Genomic DNA, 26390 nt, shown 5'->3' on the forward strand with positions numbered 1-26390 from the left:
GCAGCAGCAGCTCTGACGCCCACGGGTCCTGTCCCCATGCTATTCCACACTATTCTCTAAATAAAAGAGAACTACTGCCAGATCTTGAGAATCCAAGAAATCTTTGTTTTTACTCCTTGGCTCACCGACCCCGCATCACATACATAGCCAGCCATGCCCTCAATAGGAAATTTTAACCTTTGCCATGTTTGCTTTGTTAGTTTATGCTGAAACTTTGTAAAGAGAATTAAGATAATTTCAGTGCTAAATGTGTCACTATGTATGCCTTTGACAAATAAAAATGGCAAGCAATAGGATATATTGGAGTATACGAGGAAGCCATTTGGTATAAACCTAATTCGGCCTGACTTTGTTTTTTCCAAAAGGGCCTGACTGTGGCTGTTGAGCACGCACTGTATATCTGCTTAGACATTTCCTGTGGCCAGAACAAAGGCCCTTGAGATAAAGGTGCAACTTCCCCCCACATTAGCATTTCCTTAGGGATAAGCATCTTTCCTTAGGCTAGGAACTGATTGCTGCACTCACCTTTGACCACCCAGCTCACCTGTGACCACTCAGCTGGAGACAACAGACCGCCACCCTGCTGTGTTCACTGAGACAGAAGACCTACCTGCTGTTTCATCAATCGCTGTGCCGACAGAGCAGTCTCTCGACTATTGTAAAAGGGACATTTCAATCCTATGTGAAACATCCTCTCTGGGGGGTATATAACCACTCTGTGCACCCCACTTCTTTGGTGCCCTTTCTCCCTTCATGAAGAAAGGCCCCAGGCTATAATCCTCAGATTTAAGCTCAGAATAAACTCACCCAAATTTTCATTTATAGATTGGTTATGGATTATTTCCGTCGACACCTTTATATAAATAATACATTTTTTCAGTGAAATTCCTCTTAACAATTGAGTGACTGTAATGTTTATTAATATTTCTAATTGCCAGTCCACATTCAAATTTCCCAAATTGTTCCCAACGTCTTTCACGTTGTTTCTTCCATGCAGATTTGAGGGAGAACCACGCATTGCGTTCGGCGGTTAAGTTCGCGTTTAGCCCAGAACCTGGGCAGGAGAGACTATGCAGGACATCCGCTGACCGTCTAACAAAGAAGAAACAATGGCTTCTCAAGGCGCAGAGGTTTGTGGGAAATGTAGTCTTGAATCCGGTTGGCTCACGGTGCAGCTGTCTGGGAACGCTCCGGGTTACATCTGCGCATGTGCAGGCCCTGACCCGCTGTCCTGCTCTTGAGCTCCCGGCCCAGGCGGGGCGCTGACGCCGGAGCCCTGGTTGTATGGCTCTGGGGGGGACTGGGGGGAGGGGGACACAGCGGGGGCTTCCTGAGAGGAGTGGACTTGTGACCCAGAGTCGGGAGCACCCAGGCCCAGGGACCCCCAGCCTCAGCCCTCAATGCGGGGCTCCGGGACGCAGGTGCGGCGCAGCCCGTCGGGGGCGGGGGCCGCGTGCCCGCCCGCCTGCAGCCCGACCCACGACGGGCCCGGGGCGGGGCGGGGGCGTGTATAATGGCGACCGTGAGCGGCCGGAGAGCGCGGGCGGTGGGTCGGCGGGGAGAACCAGAAAGGCCCGGCCAGTCCCGGCCCTGTACCTGCAGGCGGGGCGACAGAAGGCCCCCGGGTGAGAGTCCGCTTTCTCACCGGACAGGGAGGATATTGGTAATGGCTGCTTCATGGCGTTGTTGTGAAACTTAGATAAGTCATCACCTGTCAATCGAATAGGCTAGTGCAGGGTACTAAGCCCTGAGTAAGTGACAACTGTTATAGTTAGAAGACACTTTGTTCTTTTCATTGGATGACTTAATGTAACCTCACAACTATTTCATGAAGTCGGTATGACCATACGCAATAAAAATACCAACGGAGGCTCAGGTCGGTGGAACAATGTGCTGAGGTCACAAGCCAGCAGTGAGGGAGTCTGGATTCAAGGGCAGGTGTGCTTTACTTCCAGTCTCAGGCTTTGTCTAACATCACGCCTGCCTGGAAGCAGCGTTGCAGCCTTCACAGCACTTAGCAGAGTGACCTGTCCCCAAATCCCCAGGGATATAAGGGAAGTGAATGGAGATGGAATCCTACCATGTGTGCCGTGTATTCCGCGGTTTCTGCTGTCTCCTCAGATCTCTTGAGTCAGACAGAGCCTCCTAGCCCTTCATGTGCTGGCAGGCAGTCTGTGTTTTCCGTCTGAGATTATAGTGAACTCCTAAAATTAGTTGCCCAGGCCCAGACCCCAGCTCCTGGGAAATTCATTTTACAGCAAACCAGCTCTTGTGAGGCAGGAAGCAGGGGGACAATGGTAACAGGAGGATTACCTGGAGGAGAGCACTGCCTGACCTTAGACCTCTCACCAGAGCTTCAGAGCAGAGGCACAAGAGCCCATAAGGAAGCGGGTCTGCACAGCCCCAAGCAGTTCTTGATCCTCCTGACAAGAATGAGCCCGACCTGGTGATCCCACTACGTCCAGAAGCCAACACACTGTGACAATGGGGAGTTTGAGCCATCCTTGAGAGGAGTCAGGTGAGCTGGGATGAGCTGGGGTGGCCCGGGGGCAGGCTGCTCAGGCAAGACGGCTTTGTTGGGGAGCTTGTGAGGGTGAGGTCTGGGAATAAGGGATATCCAGGCAGAGGGAGGAAGTTCTGTCTCCTCTATGCCTGAGTGGTCCCACTCTTTACAGATGCTGCTGTCACACGTATGACACCACATGTGGCACTAGTGATGTTATCCTGACCTCAGAGAATCCCACAGTGAATGCTCGTGAAGGGTTTCCATGGTTGTCTACTTTTGTCTCATTTAAAACTTTAAAGAAATTGGACCTGAGAGAGTCAGTGAATTGTCCAGGGCCACCTGTTGGTGACTCTGTCTCAAGACCATGTTTCAGTGGATCTTCATTTTTCTTGATGAGTGGTGATCTGTTGTGTGTCTGTTCCACAATTTATCCATTCTCCCGTGGATGCATATTCGGATTGTGTCCAGCCGTGAACATTCATATGTGGACATACGTCTTTGTTCTCTTGGGTTAATACCAAGGAGTGAGTGGGATTGCTGGGTCTCATAAGTGTATGTTTAATCTAAGAAGCTGTCAAAGTGGCTGCACCATTTTGCATTCCCTCAGCGGTGTACGATTGTTCAAGTTGCTCTGCATCTTCACTAGCATTTAATAATGTCAGGTTTTTTATTAGAGCCATTGTATTAGGTTTGTAATGTATTTCATTTTAGTTTTAATTTGAATTTTCCTAATGTCTAATAATGAGCATGTTTATCATCTGTTCCTCTGTAGTTAAGTGCCTGTTTGACTCTTTTTTCCATTATCAAACATTGTTTCTTACTGCTTTGGAGAGTTATATATACTCTATAAAAATGTTTCCTCAGATAAATAATTTGTATATATTTTTTCCCTCAACCTTTTTTTTATATTCTTAATGGTATTTTTCAAATAGGAGAGGTTTTTAATTTGTCGATATTTCATAGCTTTTTTCCATTTTTTGTTTTATGAGTGTATTAGACTACTCAGGCTGCCATAACAGAATGCCACAGACCAGGTGGCTTAAGCAACAGAAATATCTTTTCTGGAATTAGTTTGATCCTTTCGAAGTCTGCTTTTAAGCTTTTTCTGTTGGATTCACAGCACCTTTTTTTTGCTCCTGTACTAAGGCAGAAGCTTTCAGGTTATTCTACTGAATCCTCCATGAATTAAGAGGTCTTTCTGCTCTGGCTGGTGGGATAACAAACTTCCCATCTTTGTGTGCTTTGGTGATTTTCCAACCTACTCCTTCCCAGTGGTTCTTTTCCCAGCCTCAGGTAGTTTCCTATATGCATGCACAAGTCCATGCTCACCCAGAGATTCAAGGGGACCTTTCCGAGATCTCCACAGCTCTCCCTCACTACAGCTCTTTCCTCTCCAGTATTTTGTCCTGCCAATTCTAGTTGCCTTGGCATTTCGAAGCTCCACATCTTTCTCCTCAACTTACTGAGACTGTCAGGCTCTCTTCGGTTTCCCCTCGCTGTGCTGTAGCCTAGAAATTTTTCAGACTGTGACAATAATAAGGCTCACCTAATTTGTTTTCTTTTTCTGAAGAATTCTTATCCTGTACTGCCTGTTGTCCAATTTTGTATGGTTTTCTACTTGTTTGACGTGAGGAGATAAAGTGGAAGTCCCCGTGCAGTCCCTTTCATAAAACCCAACACTCCTGGACCATTTGTAGAATTTAGTATTATTTAGTCTTGAGATTCAGAGATTTAAGGACATTCATTCCTTTTGTCACCTCCTCAAAAAGGTCAAGTGAGCACCTTCAATGTACAGTTCCTAAAGCTGCGCCTTCCTTTACATTCAGAAGCATTGAAGCCCACGCAGCTGATCCAAATCCTAAATTATTTTCCACTTGTAGAGTATTGCTTTAGAAAACCAGCTGTGACCTTCAAGTTGAAGGAAGGAGAAGATCCATGGTTATTAGAGGAAGAATTTCTAAACAGCTGCTCCCCAGGTGAGTTACTGAGCACTCGCAGAAGGTGTCCAGGGGAGATTAGATCCAAAGTGATCAGTTAGAGGTGGGAATTTTTAGAAGCCTTTATCTTTGGAAGTTTACAAAGAATAGATCCAATATAATGTGGAAGGTGAGCATATAACATAACTAATGCAATGTAAGCATACTGATTTTCTGATCTTTAAAAACTGGGAGCCCAAGTATATCATTTACAAGTGACAAATCAAGTTATAGATTTTTAATTAATGGTAAAATTATAAAAGCTAAGAAATATTAGAAAAGGCACTAAAATTGGAGGTTAAAGGATATTTAGGGAGAAAGAGAAAACATTAATTTTATCATTGGTTCTATAATATGGAATTAAAAGAAGTGCTGTCACATTGTACCAAAGAGATATACCTAAAAAATAATGTGGAAAGTTAAATATAAAATAATAAATTAGTAAGCCAATAAATATACAAATAATCCAGGGTTCTTTTACTTGGCTGCTAAAGTTTGAATTCAGGAATTCAGGCACAATATTAAATGAGAAAAAGGGCACTTGAATTATGTGGAGTTTTTTTTTTTTTTTTAAGATTGGCACCTGAGCTAACAATTGTTGCCAATCTTTCTTTTTTTTGCTTTTTCTCCCCAAATCCCTCCAGTACAAAGCTGTATATTTTATTTGTGAGTCCTTCCAGTTGTGGCATGTGGGACGCTGCCTTAACATGGCCTAATGAGCAGTGCCACGTCCGCACCCAGGATCCGAACCGGCGAAACCCTGGGCCGCTGAAGCAGAGCACGTGAACTTAACCACTCAGCCACGGGGCTGGCCCTGAATGTTTTTTAAAGACCATTTTAAAAGAACAATAAAAGTTTTGAATATCTATGCATCAGGTAATAAGTTTATCAGAATCCGTAAAACAACAATTATAAGAGATAAGGAGAAACAAAAACAACTTAGATATAGTAGACATTAATATACCTCTCTGGCTTTATACGAAATATAGTGGAGAACAACTGAAGTTCTAGAACAAGGGTTGGTGAAATACAGCCCTCGAGCCAAATCCAACCTGACGCTTGTTTTTGTAAATTAAGTTTTTTGGAACTCAGCCACTCCAGTTCTTGTATGTATTGACAGCTACTGCCTTCATACTAGAAAATAGTTGACAAATGACAGGGACCATATGGCTTGTGAAGCCTAAAATATTTGTTATCTGGCCTATGCTCCAGGACAGTGGTTTTCAACAGAGGGTGATTTCGCCCACCATGGGACATTTAGCAATGTCTGGAGACATTTTTGTTTGTCACAGCTGAGGGGGAGATACTACCAGTATCTCATGAAAAACCTAGGAATGCTGCTAAACGTCTGGTAATGTACAAGACAACCACTACCACCCCCACCACACACCACCAAGAATTACCTGCTCTAAAATGTTAATAATGACAAATTTGAGAAACTCTGCTCTAGGTGAATCTAATGTCTGGATATGTCTTTCAAACTGTGTACTCTGGAAATAAAGAATAAACCATTGCCAATGGTATATTCAGAAAATATAAAAATACATTAGAACCCCACAGGAAAACTTTAGTAAATTCCACAGAGTAGAAATATCACAGTTCAGTAAAACTAGAACTTGCAAATGATATGAACAAAACTAAAATCTGAAAGTTAAAAAACCTTTGAAAATCTGTTCAGATGTTTGAGCAAAATTGTGGAGTAGGAAGCTCCAAGCTCGTTTTCCCACAGAAACATCGGGAAAAAAAAAAACCAGGCAGAAACTGTCTGAACCAACTTTGTCATAGCTATGGAAAACAGTAATAGGTTTATAGCAACCAAGAGAACATCTGACCAAGAAAAAGCTATCTTCAGACTGATAGGAAAGTTTTGTGGTGTTTTTACTCATTCCTTCCCCAACCCCTTTGTGACCTGATGGTGGTTTTGGTGTTGAAGCAGTGGCAGCCTGGTTCCCATTTCTTTCCCTGAAACCAGAGAGCATGGCAGACCTTATTTGCAAGTTATTATGTACATCCATTTTAACCTGGGGGATGCAAGGTACTTGTCTGTTTCATATAAATTGGAACTCAGGTGTAAAAGTGGTGGGCACTGCTATTAATTGCTGCAGAACCCACAGACCTCTGGGGCAAGAGATTACAGGTGGAAACATATCATTTAAGGTCTGGAGGTGAAGCTGGGGTGAGACTATTTGAGAAAGTGGGACATTCAAAAGCAGCCATGTATACAAGGGAATTTGGAAAGCCACATGCGTGCCCAGGCAAGATGCTTGCTCAGAAAGACATAAGAAGACCTTAAGCTTTCACCTTGGGTTGATTCCTAGGCTGAGAGCAAACTAAGAGTTAAAGAACTGCTCCAGCACAAAGCCAATTTGCAAAGCCTAGGAGAGCTCTTGGCATTCAAGGAAATCTCTGTTAAGACATTAGCTAAAGAAAAGCTAAAGGAAGAGAGACTTTAGTGATCATACACAGCAAAGAATAGTTTTTCCAAAAACTGGTAGAAAAGTATCAAAACAAATGGAGTACTACCATCTTCAACAATCAAAAAATAAACAGCAAACACTGAGGAAGGGGGAGAATCTGAATTCCAGGGTTACCGTCTTATAGTAGTTAAATGAACAATTTTGAACAAAAAAATTGCAGTGCATATAAAGAAACATGGAAACCTGGCCCCGTAAAATAAATGGACAGAAACTGTCCCTGAGGAAGCCCAGACATTGGACTTACTAGACAAAGACTTTAAAACAACTGTTTTAAATATGTTCAAAGAGCTAAAGGAAAGTATTGACAACTAAACAAAATTGGGAAAATTATGTAAGAGCAAGATCAACAAAGAGAAATTATAAAAAAGAATTGAACAGAAATTCTGGAGCTGTAAGGTACTATAACTGAAATGAAAAATTCACTAGAGGAATTCAGCAGCAAATTTGAGCAGGCAGAAGAAAGAATCCATGATTCTGAAGACGGGATAATTGAAATCATTGACTCTGAGGAGCAGAAAGGAAAAAGAATGAAGAAAAGTGAATAGAGTCTAAGGGACTTGTGGAACACCGTGAAATGAACATGATACGGTACCATACATGATATGATAGTGCTGCGGAAGATCATAGCAGCATTCTTGCCAGGCTTTAAGCCGAGGAAAAATAAGTTCCAAATGGGTGGCTGGGAGATATGTGATCTGCTGACTCTCATAATTATTATACCAGATTGCTTGTGCTTTGGAATCCAAGGCTGGAGGGGAGTATGTTATCAAGCGTGAAGGCAAGGGGCTTGGGAACACCGGGCCCTTGCAGGAACGGAACACCACCTGCATATCTTGCTGATTGTTCTTAAGATACCCCCTAAGTGTGGTGTGCGTCAGAGGGACGAAGAATAGAACTGTTGGGCTTTGGCTTGCGTGTGCCTGCTGGCATGAGTTCCTGCTATTGTACATGCTTGTGTTTCTTTGCCTGCAAATAAGTACGTGGTGAGCAGAGGGACCTCATCTCAGTCTTTGAGGCTGATGGTCCCCTGTCCCGTTGAATATATACATTGTGTTCTGTCTATAAATTCCGTCTGCTCCCTCAGCTTGCTGCCTAGCCTGTCTTGGCAGCAAGTGGCACCCAATGTGAGGTTCAAAGGAAACATCGCCAAGAGCAAAAGTGGGACTTTAGTGGTGCGGGACCTGGAAGCGGTGTGGATGCCTCTGAAGATTCCTGTTGGGGTAAGTGTTTCCAGGGATTTTAACAGGGAAAATGGGTAACTTTGAAAGTACAGAACAATATTGCCCTTACACTTGCTTACTCAGGCAATTGCTGAGGGCAGGGGCGGGGCTAAGGTCAGTAAAAATAAATTGTTTGAGTTGCTGCAGATCATAGAGAAGCACTGTACTTGGTTTCCTACTCTGGGTATGTTAGATTTACAATCTTGGGAAAATGTGGGAACTGAGTTAAAGAAAGAATATCAGAAGGGTATTCCGATGCCTGTGACTATATGGAACACTTGGTCATTAATTCGTTCCATACTAGAGCCCCTCCAAACCCATGACTCCTCAGAGGAGAGCGAAGGAGAGACAGACAGAGAAGATGGAGGATCCTTTACTGATCACATAAAGAGCCCTGAATATGCAGTCCCTGAAGGGACGGCTACTAAAAGGAAGGAGTACATGTGGCCCACGGCACCTGAGCCTGATGATATATTTCCACTGCTACCTCTGGTCTCGCTCCCTCCTCCACTCATTCTGGAGTTTGTTGGTGGCACCATAGCCAAGTGTCCTCCAGCTTCCACACTTTCAACATTACAAATGGAGATTAGACAAGCATTAAAGGAGGGAGATCTGGAAGCCCTTCACATGGCATTCCCTGTGACGGTTCATGAGAGAGGGGCTCCTGGTGTTGATCCTCAAAATCCCAATGGCATATATGAGGCTATTCATGATCCTTTCCCTTTTAAGATCTTAAAAGAGTTAAAACAGGGGCCGGCCCGGTGGCGAGGTGGTTAAGTTTGCACATTCCGCTTCTCGGCAGCCCGGGGTTTGCTGGTTCAGATCCTGGTTGTGGACATGGCATTGCTTGGCACACTATGCTGTGGTAGGCATCCCACATATAAAGTAGAGGAAGATGGGCACGGATGTTAGCTCAGGGCCGGGCTTCCTCAGCAAAAAAGAGGAGGACTGGCAGTAGTTAGCTCAGGGCTAATCTTCCTAAAAAAAAAAAAAAAAAAGTTAAAAACAGGAAGTTCAGAATTATGCAGTTAACTCTCCCTTCACAGTCAGGATAATTCAGGGGATTGCTGAGGGCAGTAAACTGATCTCTGTGGACTGCTCAACTTTGGCAAGGACTGTCTTAGCCCCCGGGGAGTTTTTCAGTTTCGCACATGGTAGCAGGACCATGCGGAGACAGTGGCTGCACATAATTAGGCCAGACAGATATCCTTAGAACAGTTGATGGGCATCGGGCCTTGGGCTGGAGTACTAGATCAGTTAAGGTTGGAGGATCAAGCTATAGACCAATTAAGACACTGTTGCCTGAGAACATGGGAAAAGATTGAGATGAAAGGTACTGCCACTGTCTCATTTCAGAGGATCATTCAGGGGCCTAAAGAACCATACACAGAATTTATTGCTAGACTACAAGAAGCTATTAAATGACAGATAACTAATGGAGAGGCAGCAGATCACATATCTCCCAGCCACCCATTTGGAACTTATTTTTCCTAGGCTTAAAGCCTAACAAGAATGCTGCTGTGATCTCCTGCAGCATGGTAGTCCCAGAAGAAGTAGAAGAAAGAAATGGACAGAAGATTGTTGTAAGAAAAAATGGCTGAAAGTTTCCCAAATTTGCTGAAAGATATGAATCTACAAATCTGAGAAGGTGAACAAACTACTACTTGGATAAACCCAAAGAAACTCACCCTGAGACACGTAATCAAACTATCAAAAGACAAAGACCAAGAGAGAAGCAGTTCGTTACTGTTTCTGTTGGTCTCAGCCTATAAACAGCAATGCTATCAGCTAGGGGTGCCTGAGGCACTCACCTGGGCCTGTACTACCCCCCACAGACATTTCCCTGATTGGAGCCAATGTTGCAACTGGACTAGCCCTTGTGCTTCTTATTATGATTGTAAGACACATCTCAGCAACAACCATCTGGGAACTTTGAAAAAACAAGATTTATTACTCATAAGTCCTGGAGGGTACATGGCATGCCTGTGGGTGGGTCACAAAGCAAGGTTAAGGATAGAGAGAGAGATTGCAGACTTGGGCTTCTGCCTTTACTGCCTTTACTGGGTTGCCTAGGGTTTTGCAGGTTCACTCTTCATTGGCAAGTTTAAAACATAAGAGCAGAAATTAAGGTGTGGGAAGGGAAAGTGGGGTCCCTCAAGAGGTAGTTATCTAGGTTACCCAAGGCTTTCTCAAAGAGGACCTTCATGGGTGGGAGTGGCTTGGCTCTTTGTCTAGTTGTTGGCAATATGTTTATTCAAGATGGATATCTTTGAAATGGATGCCTCTGCAATCAAAGGTTAATGTCAGGCACTTACATTAAAAGCAAAAAAGCTTTATGTCAGGCACCTACACTACAATTCCATATAAGAGATTCTCAATGAAATTATTAGATTATTAGAAATCAGAAATCTTGGAGGCCAGAGACAGTGGGATGCTATATTTGAAGTCACTTTAGAATTCTGTACCCACCAAACGTTCATTCAAAAATGAAGGAGAAATTAAGACATTCCATAAATAAAAGCTGAGGGAGTTCATTACCACTACATGCACCCTACAAGAAATGCTTCAGGTTGAATTGAAAGAATGCTGGTCGGTAACTGGACACCATATGAAGAAATAAAGACCTCCAATAAAAGTAAGTATGTGGGCAAACGTACAAGCCAAAATTGTAATTTTGGTTTGTAACCTTTTTTTTTTCCTACAAGTTTTAAAAGACAAGTGCATAGAAAATAATTGTGTCTATGTTATTGTACACACAGCATATAAAGATGTAGTTTTTGGCAGCAATAACAAAGGAGAGGGATGGAGCTGTTTGGGAGGAGCATTTTTTTGTATGTGATTGAAGTTAAGTTGGTATCAACTTGAATTAGATTGTTACAACTTTAGGATATTATAGTAATACCCATGGTAACAACAATAAAAATATCTAACATATACACAAAATGAAATGAAAAGGGAATCAAAATGTGTCACTACAAAAATCAACTAAACACATATGAAGGAAGTAATGGAAGAAATAAGGAATAAAAAAGCTGTGACATACAGAAAACAAATAGCAGGCTAGGAGAGGGTAGTCCTTGTGTATCAGGAATTACTTTCAATGTAAATGGATTAAACTCTCCAATCAAAGAGTAGAGATTAGTAGAATGAATTTTAATATGATCAACTATATGCTGTTTACAAAAGGCTTACTTTAGATCTAAGACACAAATATGTTGACAGTGAATGGATGGAAAAAGATATTCCATGCAAATAGTAGCCAAAAGAGACCTAGGGTGGCTATACTAAAAGCACATAAAATAGACTTTAAATCAGAAACTGTCACAAAAGACAAAAGACCTTATATTATTGATAAAAGGTCAATTCACCAAAACAATATATACAGTGAATATCAGACTCCCCAAAATATATAAAGCAAATGTTGACAAAATTGAAAGGAGAAGTAGATAATTCTATAATAATAGTTGGAGATTTTAATACCCCACTATCAATAATGGATAGAAAAACCAGTCAGAAATCTTTATTAAAGATATAGATGATTTGAGCAACCTATAAACCAGTTAGACTTTACACATACATATGGAACTCACCACCAGACAACAGCATAGTGCACATTCTCAAGTATATGGATCATCCTCCTGGACAGACTATATGTTAGACCACAAAGCAAGTCTTAATAAATTTTAAAAAATTGAAGTCATACAATATATCTTTTCTGATCACAAGTAAAACTAGAAAACAAAACCAGAAGAAAAGTGTAAAATTCACAAATACATGGAAATTAAGCAACACACTCTTAAAGAACCAGTGGGTCAAAGAAGAAATCACAGGGAAAATAGGAAATACCTTGAGAGAAGTGAAGATGAAAACCAGATACCAAAACTTACAGGATGCAGTGAAAGCAATACTAAGAGTAAAATTTATAGTTGTAAACACATACATCAAAAAAGAAGATAGATCTCAAATCAGTAACTTAACATTGCATGTTAAGTAACCAAAAAGAGGTGAGAGCAAACTAAACCCAAAGCTAGCAGCAGGAAAGAAATAATAAATATTAAACTAGAGATAGATAAAATAGAGTAGGAAAACAGAGAAAATCAACAAAACCAAAAGTTGGTTCTTTGAAAAGGTCAACTAAATTGACAGACCTTTAGCTAAAGTGACTAAGAGAAAACTATGAACAATTCTGTACCAACAAATTGGATAGAAAAATTCCTAGCAAGACAAAATCTACAAAAACTGACTCATGAAGAAATACAAAATCTGAATAGATGTACAACTAGTAAGGAGATTGAATCAGTCATCAAAAATCTCCCAACAATGAAAAGCCCAGAGCCAGGCCGTTTCAGTAGTAAATTATACCAAATATTTTTTTAATTGAAGTATAACTGATATACAATATCCTATCAGTTTCACATGCACATCATAGTGATTTGATAATTATGTACATTATGAAATGATCACCATGCTAAGTCTAGTTACCATGTCACCATACCAAGTTATTACAGTATTATTTGCTATATTCCCTATGCTCTACATTACATCCCCATGACTTATTTTATAACCCAAAGTTTGTACCACTTAATCCCCTTCACCCATTTCACCCAGCCTCAAAACCATTCCCCCTCTGATAACCACCATTTTGTTTCCTGTATCTCTGATTCTGTTTTGTTTTGTTTGTTCATTTGTTTTATTTGTTAGATTCCATCTATAAGTGAAATCGTACGATGTTTGGCTTTCTCTTTGCATTATACCCTCTAGGTCCATCCATGTTGTCACAAATGATAATATTTCATTCTTTTTTATGGCTGAGTAATATTCCTTTATATATATTATATAATATTTATATACAGCAGTCTTTTCTATCCATTCATCTATTGATGGACACTTGTGTTTCTTCCATATCTTGACTATTGTAAATAATGCTGCGTTGAATTTAGGGGTGCATATATACCTTTGAATGAGTGGTTTTGTTTTCTTCGGATAAGTACTCAGAAATGGAATTGCTGGATAGTTCTATTTTTAATTTTTTGAGGAACCTCCATACTGTTTTCCACAGTGGCTGTACCAATTGACATTCCCACCAACAGTGTATAAGTATTCCCTTTTCTCCACATCCTCGCCAATATTTGTTATTTGTTGTCTTTTTGATAATAGCCATCCTGACAGGTGTGAAGTTGGTATCTCATTGTGGTTTTGCTTTGCATCTCCCTGATGATTAGTGATGTTGAGCATCTTTTCATGTGCCTGTCTGCCATCTGTACATCTGTGTCCCCTTTGGAAAAATGTTTGTTCAGGTTCTCTGCTTATTTCTTAATCAAGTTGTTTGGTTTTTTTGATATTAAGTTGTGTAAGTTCTTTATATATTTTGGATATTAACTCCTTATTGGATGTATGATTTACAGATATCTTCCCCCATTCAGTAGGTTGCATTTCCGTTTTGTTGATGGTTTTCTTCACTGTGTAAAAGCTTTTATTTTGCTGTAATCCCATTTGTTTATTTTTTCTTTTGTTTCCCTTGCCTGAGGAGACTGGTCCAAAAATAAATTGCTAAGACTGGTGTCAAAGAGCTGACTGCCTTTGTTTTCTTCTAGGAGTTTTATGGTTTCAGGTCTTATGTTCAAGTTTTTAATCCATTTTGAATTTATTTTTGTATGTGGTGTAAGTGGTCCAATTTCATTCTTTTGCATGTAGCTGTCAGTTTTCCCAACACCATTTATTGAAGAGACTGTCTTTCCCCCATTCTATACTCATGCTTCCTTTGTCATAGATTAATTGACCGTATATGCAGGGGTTTATTTCTGGGCTCTCTATTCTACCCCATTGATTTATGTGTCTGTTTTAGCGCCAGTACCATTGTGTTTTGATTATGGTAGCTTTGTAGTATAGTGTGAAATCAGGGAGCATGATACCCCCAGCTTTGTTCTTTCTTCCCAAGATTGCTTTGGCTACTCGAGGTCTTCTGTGGTTCCATCCAAATTTTAGAATTCTTTGTTTTAGTTTTGTAAAAATTGCCATTGGTTTTTGATAGGGATTGCATTGAATCTGTAGGTTGTTTGGGTAGTGTGGACATTTTAACAATATTAATTCCTCCAATCCATGAGCATGGAATATCTTTCCATTTGTGTCATCTTCAGTTTGTTTTTATCAATGTCTTACAGTTTTGGGAGTACAGTTCTTTCACCTCCTTGGTTAAATTTTTCCTAGGTATTTTATTGTTTTTGATACAATTATAAATGGAATTGTTTTCTTAATTTCTCTTTCTAATAGCTCATTATTAGTGTATAGAAATGCAACTGATTTCTGTGTATTAACTTTGTATCCTGCAACTCTACTGAATTCATTTATTAGTTCTAATAACCTTTTGGGGAACTCTTTAGAGTTTTCTGCAAATGATGACAGTTTTACTTCTTCCTTTCCAATTCAGATGCCTTTTATTTATTTATTTTTATTTTTTTGCCTAATTGTTGTGGCTAGGACTTCTGATACTATGTTGAATAAAAGTGCTGAGAGTAGGAGTCCCTGTCTTGTTCCTGATCTTAAAGGAAAAGCTTTCAGCTCTCACCATTGAGTATGATGTTAACTGTGGGTTTGTCATATATGATCTTTATTATGTTAGGTATGTTCCTTCTATGTCAATTTGATTGAGAGTTTTTATCATAAATCGATGTTCAATTTTGTCAAGTACTTTTTCTGCATCTATGGGGGTGATCATATGATTTTTATCCTTTGTTGTATTAATGTGTGTATCACATTGATTGATTTGCAGATGTTGAACCATCCTTGCATCCCTGGAATAAATCCCACTTGATCATGGTGTATGATACTTTTAATGTATTGTTGAATTCCACTTGTTCACATTTTATTGAGAATTTTTGCATCTATGTTGATCAGGGATGTTAGCCTGTAATTTTTTGTGTGTGTAGTGTCTTTGTCTGGTTTTGATATCAGGGTAGTGTTGGCCTTGTAAACTGAGTTTGGCAGCGTCCTGTCCTCTTCAGTTTTTTGGAATACATTGAGAAGGATAGGTATTAATGCGTCTTTAAATGTTTGATGGAATTCACCCATGAAGCCATTTAACCTAGGCTTTTGTTTTTTGGGACTTTTGTTTTTGTATTTTAATTACTGATTCAATTTTGTTACTCATAATTGCTCTATTCAGATTTTCTATTTCTTCATGATTCGGTCTTGGAAGGTTGTGTGTTTCTAGAAATTGATCCATTTTTTCTAGGTTCTCTAATTTGTTGGAGTATAATTGTTCATAGTAGTCTCTTATGACTTTTGTATTTCTGTGGTGTCCGTTGTAATTTCTCCTCTTTAATTTCTGATTCTATTTATTTGGGCCTTCTCTCTTTTTTTTTTCAATGAGTCTGGCTGAAAGTTTATTGATTTTGTCTTTTCAAAAAGCCAGCTTTTAGTTTTATTGATTTTATTTATTTATTTATTTATTAGTCTCTACCTCATTTATTTCCCCTCTTATCTTTATTATTTCCTTCCATATACTAACTTTGGGCTTCATTCTTTTTCGAGTTTCTTTAGGTGTAGAGTTAGATTGTTTATTTGAGATTTTTCTTGTTTCTTGAGGTAGGCCTGTATCACTGTGACCTTCTGTCTTAGAACTGCTTCTGCTGCATCGCATAGATTTTGGAAAGTTGTATTCCATTTTAATTTCTCTCAGGGTATTTTTTTATTTCCTCTTTGATTTCTTCATCGACCCATTGGTTGTTTAGTAGCATATTGTTTAGTCTCTGTATGTATGTTTTTTTCCAGTTTTTTCCTTATAATTGATTTCTAGTTTCATACTGCTGTGGTCAGAAAAGATGCTTGATATGATTTCAATCTTCTTAAATTTATTGAGACTTGTTTTGCAGTCTACCTTGTGATCTGTCTTAGAGAATATTTCATGTGCACTTGAAAAGAATGTCCATTCTGCAGTTTTTGGATGGAATGTTCTGTATATATCTAGCAAGTCTCCTGGTCTAATGTGTCATTTAAGGCCAATCATTCCTTATTGGTTTTCTGTCTGGATGATCTATCCATTAATGTAAGTCAGGTATTAAATTCCCCTATTGTTATTGTACTGCGGTCAGTTCCTCTTTTGATGCCTGTTAATATTTGCTTTATATATTTAGGTGCTTCTATGTTCGGTGCATAAATATTTATGCATGTTATATCCTGTTCTTGGATTGACCCCTTATCATTATGTAATGTCCTTCTTGTTTTTTGTTACAGTCTTCAATTTAAAGTCTATTTTCTCTAAGTATTGCTACCCCCAGCTTTCTTTTTGTTTCCGTTTGCTTGGAATATCTTTTTCCATCCCTTCATTTTCAATCTGTGTGTGTCTTTAGATCTGAAGTGACTCTCTTGTATGCAGTATATAAATGGGTCTTGTTTTTTTATCCATTCAGCCACCATATGTCTTTTGACTGGAGCATTTAGTCCATTTACACTTAAAGTAATTATTGATAGGTATGTACTTATTGCCATTTTGTTAGTTGTTTTCTGTTTGTTTGTTTTGTTTTTTTTTTGAGGAAGATCAGCCCTGAGCTAACATCTGCTGCCAATCCTCCTCTTTTTGCTGAGGAAGACTGGCCCTGAGCTAACTTCCATGCCCATCTTCCTCTACTTTATATGTGGGACGCCTACCACAGCATGGCTTGCCAAGTGGTGCCATGTCTGCACCCAGGATCTGAACCGGCAAACCCTGGGCTGCCAAAGTAGAATGTGCAAACTTAACTGCTGCACCACTTGGCTGGCCCCTCTGGTTGTTTTTGTAGCCTTTATCTGTTCCTTTCTTCTTCTCTTAGTCTCTTCCCTTGTGGTTTTCTTTAGTGTTATGTTTGGGTTCCTTTTTCTTTTTTGTGTATCTATTGTAGGTTTTTGGTTTGTGGTTACCATGGAGTTCATATATATCGACCTATATATATAGCAGTGTCTTTTAAGTTATAGTTGCTTAAGTTTGAAAACATTCTAAAAGTAATAGATTTTTACTTTTCCCCCCACATTTTATGTTTTTGACATCATATTTTATATCTTTTTATGTTGTGTATCCCTTAACTACTTATTGTAGTTATGATTGGTTTTACTACTTTTGTCTTTTAACCTTCATACTAGCTTTATAAGTGGCTGATCCATTGCCTGTAATAAATATTTGCCTTTACCAGTGAGATTTTTTTCTTTAATGTATTTTCTTATTTATAGTTATGGCCTTTTCTTTTCCATTTAACAAAGACCCTTTAAGCTTTCTTGTAAGGCTGGTTTAGTGGTGATGAACTCCTTTAGTTTTTGCTTGTCTTGGGAAATCTTTGTCTCTCCTTCAATTCTGGAATAATAAGCTTGCCAGGTGGAGTATTCTTGGTTGTAAGTTTTTTTCCTTTTAGCACTTTAAATATATCATTCCGCTGCCTTCTGACCTGCAAAGTTTCTGCTGAAAAATCAGCTGATTGTCTAATGGAGGTTACCTTGTATGTGACTTGGTTTTCCCTTGATGCTTTTAAGATTCTCTCTTTATCTTTAAATTTTGTCATTTTAATTTTAATGTGTCTCAGTGTGGATCTCTTTGAATTCATCTTGTTTGGGACTCTGTGCTTTCTGGACATCTGTTTCTTTCCACAGATTAGGGAAATTTTCTGCCATTATTTCTTCAAATAAACTTTCTGCCCCTTTCTCTCTCTCTCTTCTCCTTCTTGGATACCCATAATGTGAATGTTAGTATGCTTGGTGTTCTCCCAGAGGTCCCTTAAACTATCCTCATTTTTTAAAATTCTTTTTTCTTCTTCTGTTCTGATCAAGTGATTACTGTTTTGTTTCCAGATCTCTTATCTGTTCTTCTGTATCATCTAATCTGCTGTTGATTCCCTGTAGTGTATTTTTAATTTCAGTTATCATAGTCTTCGGCTCTGATTGGTTCTTTTTTATATTTTCTGTCTCTTTGTTGAAGTTATCACTGTGTTCTTCCATTCTTCTCCTGAGTTCAGTGAGCATCTTTATAACCATTACTTTGAACTCTTTATCAGGTAAATTACTTATCTCTGTTTCATTAGGGTTTTATTCTGGGCTTTTATTTTGTTGATTCTTTCATTTGGAACATATTCCTTTATCTCCTCATTTTGTTTGACTTTCTGTCTTTATTTCTATGAATTATGGAAAACAGCTACCTCTCTCAGTCTTGAAGAGGCATCTCTTGTGTAGACTGCGTGTGCCAAGCAGCTTTGGCAAGCCAGCAGGATCTGGTGCAAGAGCAGGCCAGGGGGTCCTGGGGCATGTTGCACTCAGATCACCTTGGCTGGACAGCTGGAACTAGAGCAGTCATGAGCCAGGAAGTCCTGGGGTATGCCTCACCAGAGCTGCCCCAGTGGAACAGCTGGAGCTTGAGTGGGTGTGGGTCAGGGAGTCCTGGGGCATGCTGTGCTGGGGGTGCCTTATGATGTGGAGCTGGTGTGCACCAGAAGCCTGGGGTATGCTGTGGTAACCACAGTAGGCCAGCTAGATCATCTGGATTATGCTCCTGCCTGCACTATCAAGGTCAAGGGGGAACACAAATATGGTGACCACTGGTGCCTCCGACCCTGGAGAGTTCCAGCATTTCCCACTCATTTGGCAGATGCTCTAGGGTTATTAAATGGACTTTCTTCCCATATAGTCTAGGTGCCCTTTATACTATTGCTTTTTGCTGTACTGCAGGGTGGGCAAGCCTGCACACAGGCCCCTCAGTGATATCTCTCCCTGCTACAGGTCATTGTGTCAGGGGTGGGGTTCCCGTCAATACCACGTCTGTTTCTCCTATCCACCTCTTTGTGATCCCTCTGTTGTTTGTTGTGCTGAAACTGTTCAATCAGTCCTCAGTTCTTCTTCAGGAGGAATTGCCCTATATGTAGGTGTAGATTCAGTGTGTCTGTGGGAGGAGGTGAGTTCAGGGTCTTCCTATGCTGCCATCTTGGACCTGAAACCTATACCAAACATTTAAAGAAGAATTCACTAGTCCTTTTCAAACTTTTCAAAAAAAACTGAAGATGAGGAAACACTGCATAACTCTTCTTATGTGGCCAGTGTTGTCCTGATACAAAAACCAGACAAAGATACTAGAAGAAAAATAAACTACAGACTAATATTCCTTATGAATATAGATGGAAAAATTTTCAACAAATACTAGCAAACCCATTTCAGCACCCTATTAAGAAGATTATACACTATGACCAAGTGAGTTTTATTCCTAGAATGCAAAATGGTTCAGCATATGAAAATTAATTAATATAATAAACCACATTTGTAGAATGAAAGGGGAAAAAAACACATAATCATCTCAATACAGAAAGTGCATTTGAAAGAATTCCACAACCTTTCATGTTAAAAACACTCAATACACTAGGAATCATAGGCAACTTCATCAACATGATAAATGCCATATGTGGAAAAACCCACAGATAATCTACTAAAAGATGAAAGGTTTAAAGGTTTCCCCCTGAGAACAGGAACAAGACAAAGATGCTTGATTTCACCACTTCTATTCAACATGGTATTGGGACTTCTAGCCAGAGTAATTAGGCAAGGAAAAGAAATTTTAAAAGGCATCCAAATTGGAATGGAAGAGGTAAATTATCTTTGCAGATGACATGATCTTATATGTAGAAAATCCCAATGATTACACACACTTGCGCATGCACTCACACAAACTAATTCAGGGAACTTGCTAATAAACCAATTCAGGAAAGTTGTGGGATCCAAATTAAGACACAGAAATCAGTTGCATTTCTATACTGTAGAACAATGAACAATCCAAAAGAAATTAAGAAAATAATTCCATTTACATCGCATGAGCAAATGAATAGATAAAATTCTTAGGAATAAAGTTAACCAAGGAGACAAAAGACTTATACACTGAAAACTACAAAGCATTGCTGAAAGAAATTAAAGACAAAAATAAGTAGAAAGACATCTCATGTTCATGGAATGGAAGACCTAATGTTAAAATGACAGTACTACGCAAAACAATGTACAGATTCAATGCAAACTCTATCAAAATCTCAGCAGCATTTTTTGCAGAAATGGAAAAACCCATCCTAAAGTTCATATGTAATCTCAAGGGACTCCACGTAGCCAAAATAATCTTGAAAAAGAACCAAACTAGTTAGAGGACTTACACCTTCTGATTGTAAAAAACAGAGCTGCAGTTGTTCGAATATTGTGGTATTAGCATAAGGACACATAGAGAATAGATTTGAGAGCCCAGAAATAAATTGTCACATATATGGTCAATTTATTTTTGACAAAGGAGCCAAAACCATTCCAAGGTGAAAGGCAAATCAACACATGGTGCTTGGAAAACTGGATATCCACAATCAGAAGAATGAAGTTGGATCCTTATCTTACACCGTATGCAAAAATTCACTCAAAATAGATTGAAGCCCTAAATGTAAGATCTAAAACTATAAAACTCTTAGAAGACAACATAGAGCAAAATCTATATAACATTGGACTCAGCAATGATCTTTTGGATATGACGCTAAAAGCACAGACAACAAAAGAAAAAAATAGGTAAATTGGACTTTATCAAAATTAAAAACTTTTGTGCGTCATATGACACTATCAACAAAGAGAAAAGGCAACTCACAGAATGGATAAAATATTTGCAAATTGTATGTCTGATGAGGGATTAATGTCTAGAATATATAGAGAACTTCTAAATCTCAACAGCAACGTGACCTGATTATAAAAATGAACAAAGGACTTGAGCAGACATTTCTCCAAAGAAGATAAACAAATAGAAAATAAGCACATGAAAAGATACTCAACATCACTAATCATTAGAGAAATGCAAATAAAAACCACAATAAGATATCACTTCACATCCATTAGGATGGCTCTTATTAAAAGAAAACAAAACATGGAAAATAACAGTTGTAGAGGATGTGGAGAAATGGGAACCCTTGTGCACTGTTGATGGGAATGAAAAATGGTACAGCTGCCATGGAAAACAAGTGGTTCCTCAGTTAAACATAGAATTATCCTGTAATCCTGCAATTCCACTCCTAGGTATATACCCAAAAGAATTGAAAGAGACTCAAAGAGATGCTTGTACATCCATGTTCATAACAGCATTATTCACAGTAGCCAGAAGGTAGAAAGACCCCAAATATCCATCAACACATGAATGAGTAAACACAATCTGATATGTACATACAATGTATTATTCAGCCTTAAAAGGAATGAAATTCTGATACATGCTACAACACAGATCAACCTTGAAAACATTATACTAAATGAAATAAGCCAGACACAAAATGACAAATGTGTGATTCCACTTACATGAGGTACCTAGAATATGCAAATTTGTAGAGACAAAAAGGAGTGTAGAGGTTATCAGGGACTAGAGGAAGAGGAAATTGGGAATCATTATTTAATGTGTACAGAGTTTCTGTTTGGGGTAATGAAAATTTTCTGGAAATGGTGATGATAGTTGCACAACAATGTGTATATACTTAATGTCACTGAATTGGACACTTAAATATGATTAAAATGGTAAGTTTTCTGTCATATATTTTATCACAATAAAAATGTTAAAAGAAAACCCTATTTTTTGAAATCATCAATCAAAATGAAATTTGCAGAATATTCATTTAATTGTAAGCCTGTAAAATGTATATTAGAAGCATTTGGACTATCAGTGCTTAAAGGAACATTTGTAGTATTATACACTAATCTTTTTTCTAAAAGTCTGAATATGAAACAGCTTATTTTTCTCTAGTCACTGCCTTAAAAACTTGTTTGTTAACCACAATGAGATACCACATCACACCCATTAGGATGGCTACTAGCAAAAAAAGAACCAGCCAACAAAATAACTAGTGTCGGCAGGGATGTGGAAAAACTGGATCCCTTGTGCACGGTTGGTGGAAATGTAAAATGGTCCAGTTGCTATGGAAATCAGTTCAGCAGTTCCTCCAAAAATTAAAACTAGAATTACCATATGATTCAGCAGCTCCACTTCTGGGCTTATACACAAAAGCATTGAAATCAGAGTCTAAATATTTGTACACCCATATGTACAGCAGCATTATTCACAAAAGCCAAAAAATGGAAGCAATCCAAGTGTCAACTGACATATGAATGAATAAATGTTGAGTGGTGTATATATATATGCAATGGAATGTTATTCAGTCATAAAAAGGAAGGAACTTCTGATACGTGATACAACATGGATTAACCTTGGGGACATTATGTTAAATGCAATAAGCCAGTCACAAAAAGACAAAAGCTGGGGGCCAGCCCAGTGGTGCAGCGGTTAAGTTCGCACGTTCCACTTCTCAGCAGCCCAGGGTTCACAGGTTCGGATCCCAGGTGCGGACATGGCACTGCTTGGCTAAAAGCCATGATGTGGTAGGTGTCCCACATATAAAGTAGAGGAAGGTGGGCATGGATGTTAGCTCAGGGCCAGTCTTCCTCAGCAAAAAGAGGAGGATTGGCAGTGGTTAGCTCAAGGCTGATCTTCCTCGAAAAAAAAAAAAACGACAAAAGCTGTATGATTCCACTTATATAAGATACCTAGAGCAGTCATATTCATAGAGACAGAAAGTAAAAAGATAGTTGCCATGAGCTCAAAGGAGTGGGGTATAGTGGACTTATGGAACGGTCATTTATCTACTGTGCATGCAATGAATGTAAAATTTTTGTTTTCCAAAAAAAATACCCCATCATTCTTTTATCTACTAATAAAAATGCTGTGGGTTCAAGACATCTCACATTTTTAGCATATGCCTAATACTGTTTGTGGAATGTGGGTAGCACCAGCACAATAGCAGTCAAATATATGTAAGAACTTTTATAATAAATAAATATAAAGGATCATTCTAAATTTTCTTGGAACAGTATGAAATTTATGATCCTTAAGATTCTCATAGATAATTAAAACTATATATGTTCAAAATTAGATGGGAAACAGTTAGGAATTGGAGAGGTAAGATAGTTTCGGGAAAATGAGTGAGCATACTGAAGCAGAAACTGAAGATTTGAGGGTCAGGAGAGCTTCACTTTTGAGCAACACTAATATAAACCAAGGCACCAGAAGCAGGTCAGAGCAGCAAATCCAATCTAGGCAGAAAGTGGCTTTTCCTGTTAGCAGTTTTACCTTTCCTCTTGTGCGTTTGTGTTCCTATGAATGAAAGCCAAGAAAACTGGAGCCTGAACTATGCCTTTAAACATGAGGAAATCAGTGCCGTCATAAATTTATTTTGGTGGTGTTTTATGGAATGAAAAAACGGAACTATTAGAGAGCTGCTAAGTGTCTAGGTGTTCATTTAGGACGAGCCCAAGCCATATTAAGCCCTTATTCATTTACTGCAGTAGTGTAAGCAAGAGGCCAAGAAGAGAAAGAAGCTACTGGCACTCTATATTCCATATGTCCCCATGGAATGGCACTATGTGAGGGTCAGATGAGCTAGTGTAGGTGGGGGGTTGGGGGGATCACCTCACTGCTTAGGAAGCCCTGAACAAAAAGCTCCAAAAATTTTATGGACACAGGCTGAAGGGAGGTAGAGGGATAGGAGTGGAAAAGTACTGAGTTAGAGTGAGGAAAAGCATCTTCAAGGCCACCCGATAAGGAGGTCCCAATAAAGAGGTACCTAAATAGTGTCTGTTATCAGTGCTGCCTATGAAGGACTCCAAATGGAGATGCCCGCTGAGGAATTCAGAAACACGTAAGAACATGGTTGGCCATGGTGGGGGCTGGGGAAGGAGGCTGAATCCTTGAATCTAACTCTTCCCAGATACTGCAGTGCATCGACTGTGCACCAAGTCTAGTGTGAGGAGGGCAGCTTCCTCCCAGTGAGGCGTGCCAGATAAAGCCTTTGCCTGTCAGTGGGCCTGGAAGACCACAGGTAGGATTTTGGCCTGGAACAGGACTCCTCAGGAAATCTAACTGCAAAATATAGATTAAAAATAAGAATTAAGAATATCCTACTGTTGTAATCTATATTTGGCTTTTGGATCCATATTTTGGCATTTTGTTCTCTAGTAGGAGAACCTAGACCTGGATATACCTCCCCAATCCAAACCCCGTCTCTGATAAAGCCTCTGAAAACCCTTGTCTGCTAATTTTTCTTGTAATTCTACTTACAGTTCATAGTCCTTGCTGATTCATCCCATTGTCTGGTTTCCTAGACCCAGAATGCAACTTTCTTAAAAATCTTGTCTCCATTTACTCTTCCTTTCCTTTATTTTCCCTTCTCTACATAGTTTTGAAAATTACATTTTAAAATTATAAATACGTATGTGTATGCATTGCCAACTTGCTCTCTCTTTTTTCAGTACAAGAGTATATGTAATATATAAGTGGAATATGAATATATATACACATATATGTATATATTCCACTTAGATTTACTTTACTGTTGGGAGACAGAACCAAAAACCAAGGAGTCAAATATAAAATAGGATGTATGTATATAAGCCCCATTGTTAACTTTCATACAATGTTTTTAATTGTCTCATTTTTTAGAAGACTACCAACCTGATAAATTATTAAAGAAGAGCCAAGAAAACCAAGGGAAACATTTGTAGCAATCATCAAAGACAAAATACTGACCACTGAGAAGAGAAAGTTTCAGAAAAACCACGTAAACTGGGCATAGATGCTTATTTCAAGAAAAATGCTTCGTAAATTGTGATACTGCAGTGTGTACATACCTGGGTTTCATCACGTTGGCCCCATACTGTAGAGAAATGGCTGGTCAACATTAGGGATGAGAGAACTTACAATCAAGAGAAATCTCCTAAATATAATAAAAGCATGAAAGATCTCAATTACAAGAAGGAAGTTATTCAGCATCAAACTATCTAGACTTTGAGGCAAGCTCTTGAATATAATAAACATGGAAAAGCTTTCCATGACAAGACTGCTCTTACTATACCTTAGAGTGCCCACACAAAGCTGAGATCCTGTAATTATAAATTTGGCAAAAATGTGATAAATCAATCCTCATTATCTCTCAGACCATTCACACAGAAAAGAGCCACTGAATCTAATGAAAATTAATATAATCAAAATGGGGATAATTTCAGTAAGATAACTCAAGTTCAGAGAACTGACACAAGAGGGAAACTTTCCAGCAGAAAATTCTGACTTCAGAGAACATGTGAGAACTCATAGGAGTGAAGTCCCTGAACATGGAAAAACCAGCCATTACATCAGAGAACTCACACAGCAGAGAAATACTGTGATTACAACAGATGTAGGGAAATCTTCAGTTCCCAACCAGCCTTCAATATAAATCAGAGATCTCATGAAAAGTGAAGCCCTGTGAGTGAAATGAGTGGAGAAAATCCTTCTCTAGGAAATCACACCTCATTGCACATAAGAAAACACAGAGGAAAAATACTATGGTTGTAGTGATCATGGGAAAGCTTTCAGTGAAAAGTCAGCTCAAAGGGCATCAGAGAACTCACATAGAGAAGAAACCCTTTGAATGCAATGAATGTGGGAGAGCTTTCAACTATACCTCTGACATAAGACAATATCAGAGAACTCACATGGGGGACAGATCCTATAAATGTGATCAATATGACAAGTCTTTTAGCTGTAAGTTAACACTCACACTACATGAGAGAACTCAGGAGAGAAACCCTTTGAATATAATGAATGTGGTAAAACTGTCAGCAAGGAATCAGAACTAAGGAAATATCAGAGAACTCACACAGAAGGGAAACCCTATAAATGATAAATGTGGGAAAACTAATCTGTAAGTCAGCCCCTACAGCACATCACAGAATGCACACAGGCGAGAAACCCTATGAATGTAATGAACGTGAGACGACTTCCCCCTGGGAATTGGACCTCAGAACACATCAGAGAACGTGCACAAGGGAGAAACCCCGTGAATGTAATGCATTTGGGGAAGCTTTCAGCCAGAAGTCACAGCTCAGAGTTTACCAGAGAATTCACACAGGAGACTTTGCGTATGTGAATGTGAGCAGTTCTTTTCAAGAAATCAGCTCTCACTAACCATCAGGCAACATACAGGAGAGAAGTGTATGAATATAATAAATATATGATAACACTCCTCTGGAAATCTGACCTCACAGTTTTTCAGCCAGAGTTTAGGCCTCATTAGAAATCAGAGAATTAGTCCAGGAAAGAAACTTGATGAAGGTACTGTGGATTTGCATATTCTAGACACTTCATATAAACATAGTAAATGTCATTTATGTTTCCTTCTCA

The 26390-nt window shown here is 39.1% G+C and overlaps 1 long non-coding RNA gene across 2 annotated transcripts; it reads left to right on the plus strand.

Annotated features, from left to right (window-relative positions):
* Positions 1-1197: 1197 nt before the first annotated feature.
* Positions 1198-26390, plus strand: LOC103563218 (uncharacterized). Of its 2 annotated transcripts, XR_011531404.1 has the most exons (5): positions 1198-1421; positions 2353-2518; positions 4387-4482; positions 23941-24051; positions 24672-26390. It is a non-coding gene; the product is annotated as an uncharacterized lncRNA (long non-coding RNA). The 2 variants fall into 2 exon arrangements; XR_011531405.1 differs by lacking the exons at positions 23941-24051; positions 24672-26390 and adding an exon at positions 5127-5350 and having other exon boundaries at positions 1221-1421.

The sequence above is a fragment of the Equus przewalskii genome, chromosome 22, assembly GCF_037783145.1.
Source record: "Equus przewalskii isolate Varuska chromosome 22, EquPr2, whole genome shotgun sequence".
In the NCBI taxonomy this organism is placed as follows: Eukaryota; Metazoa; Chordata; class Mammalia; order Perissodactyla; family Equidae; genus Equus; species Equus przewalskii.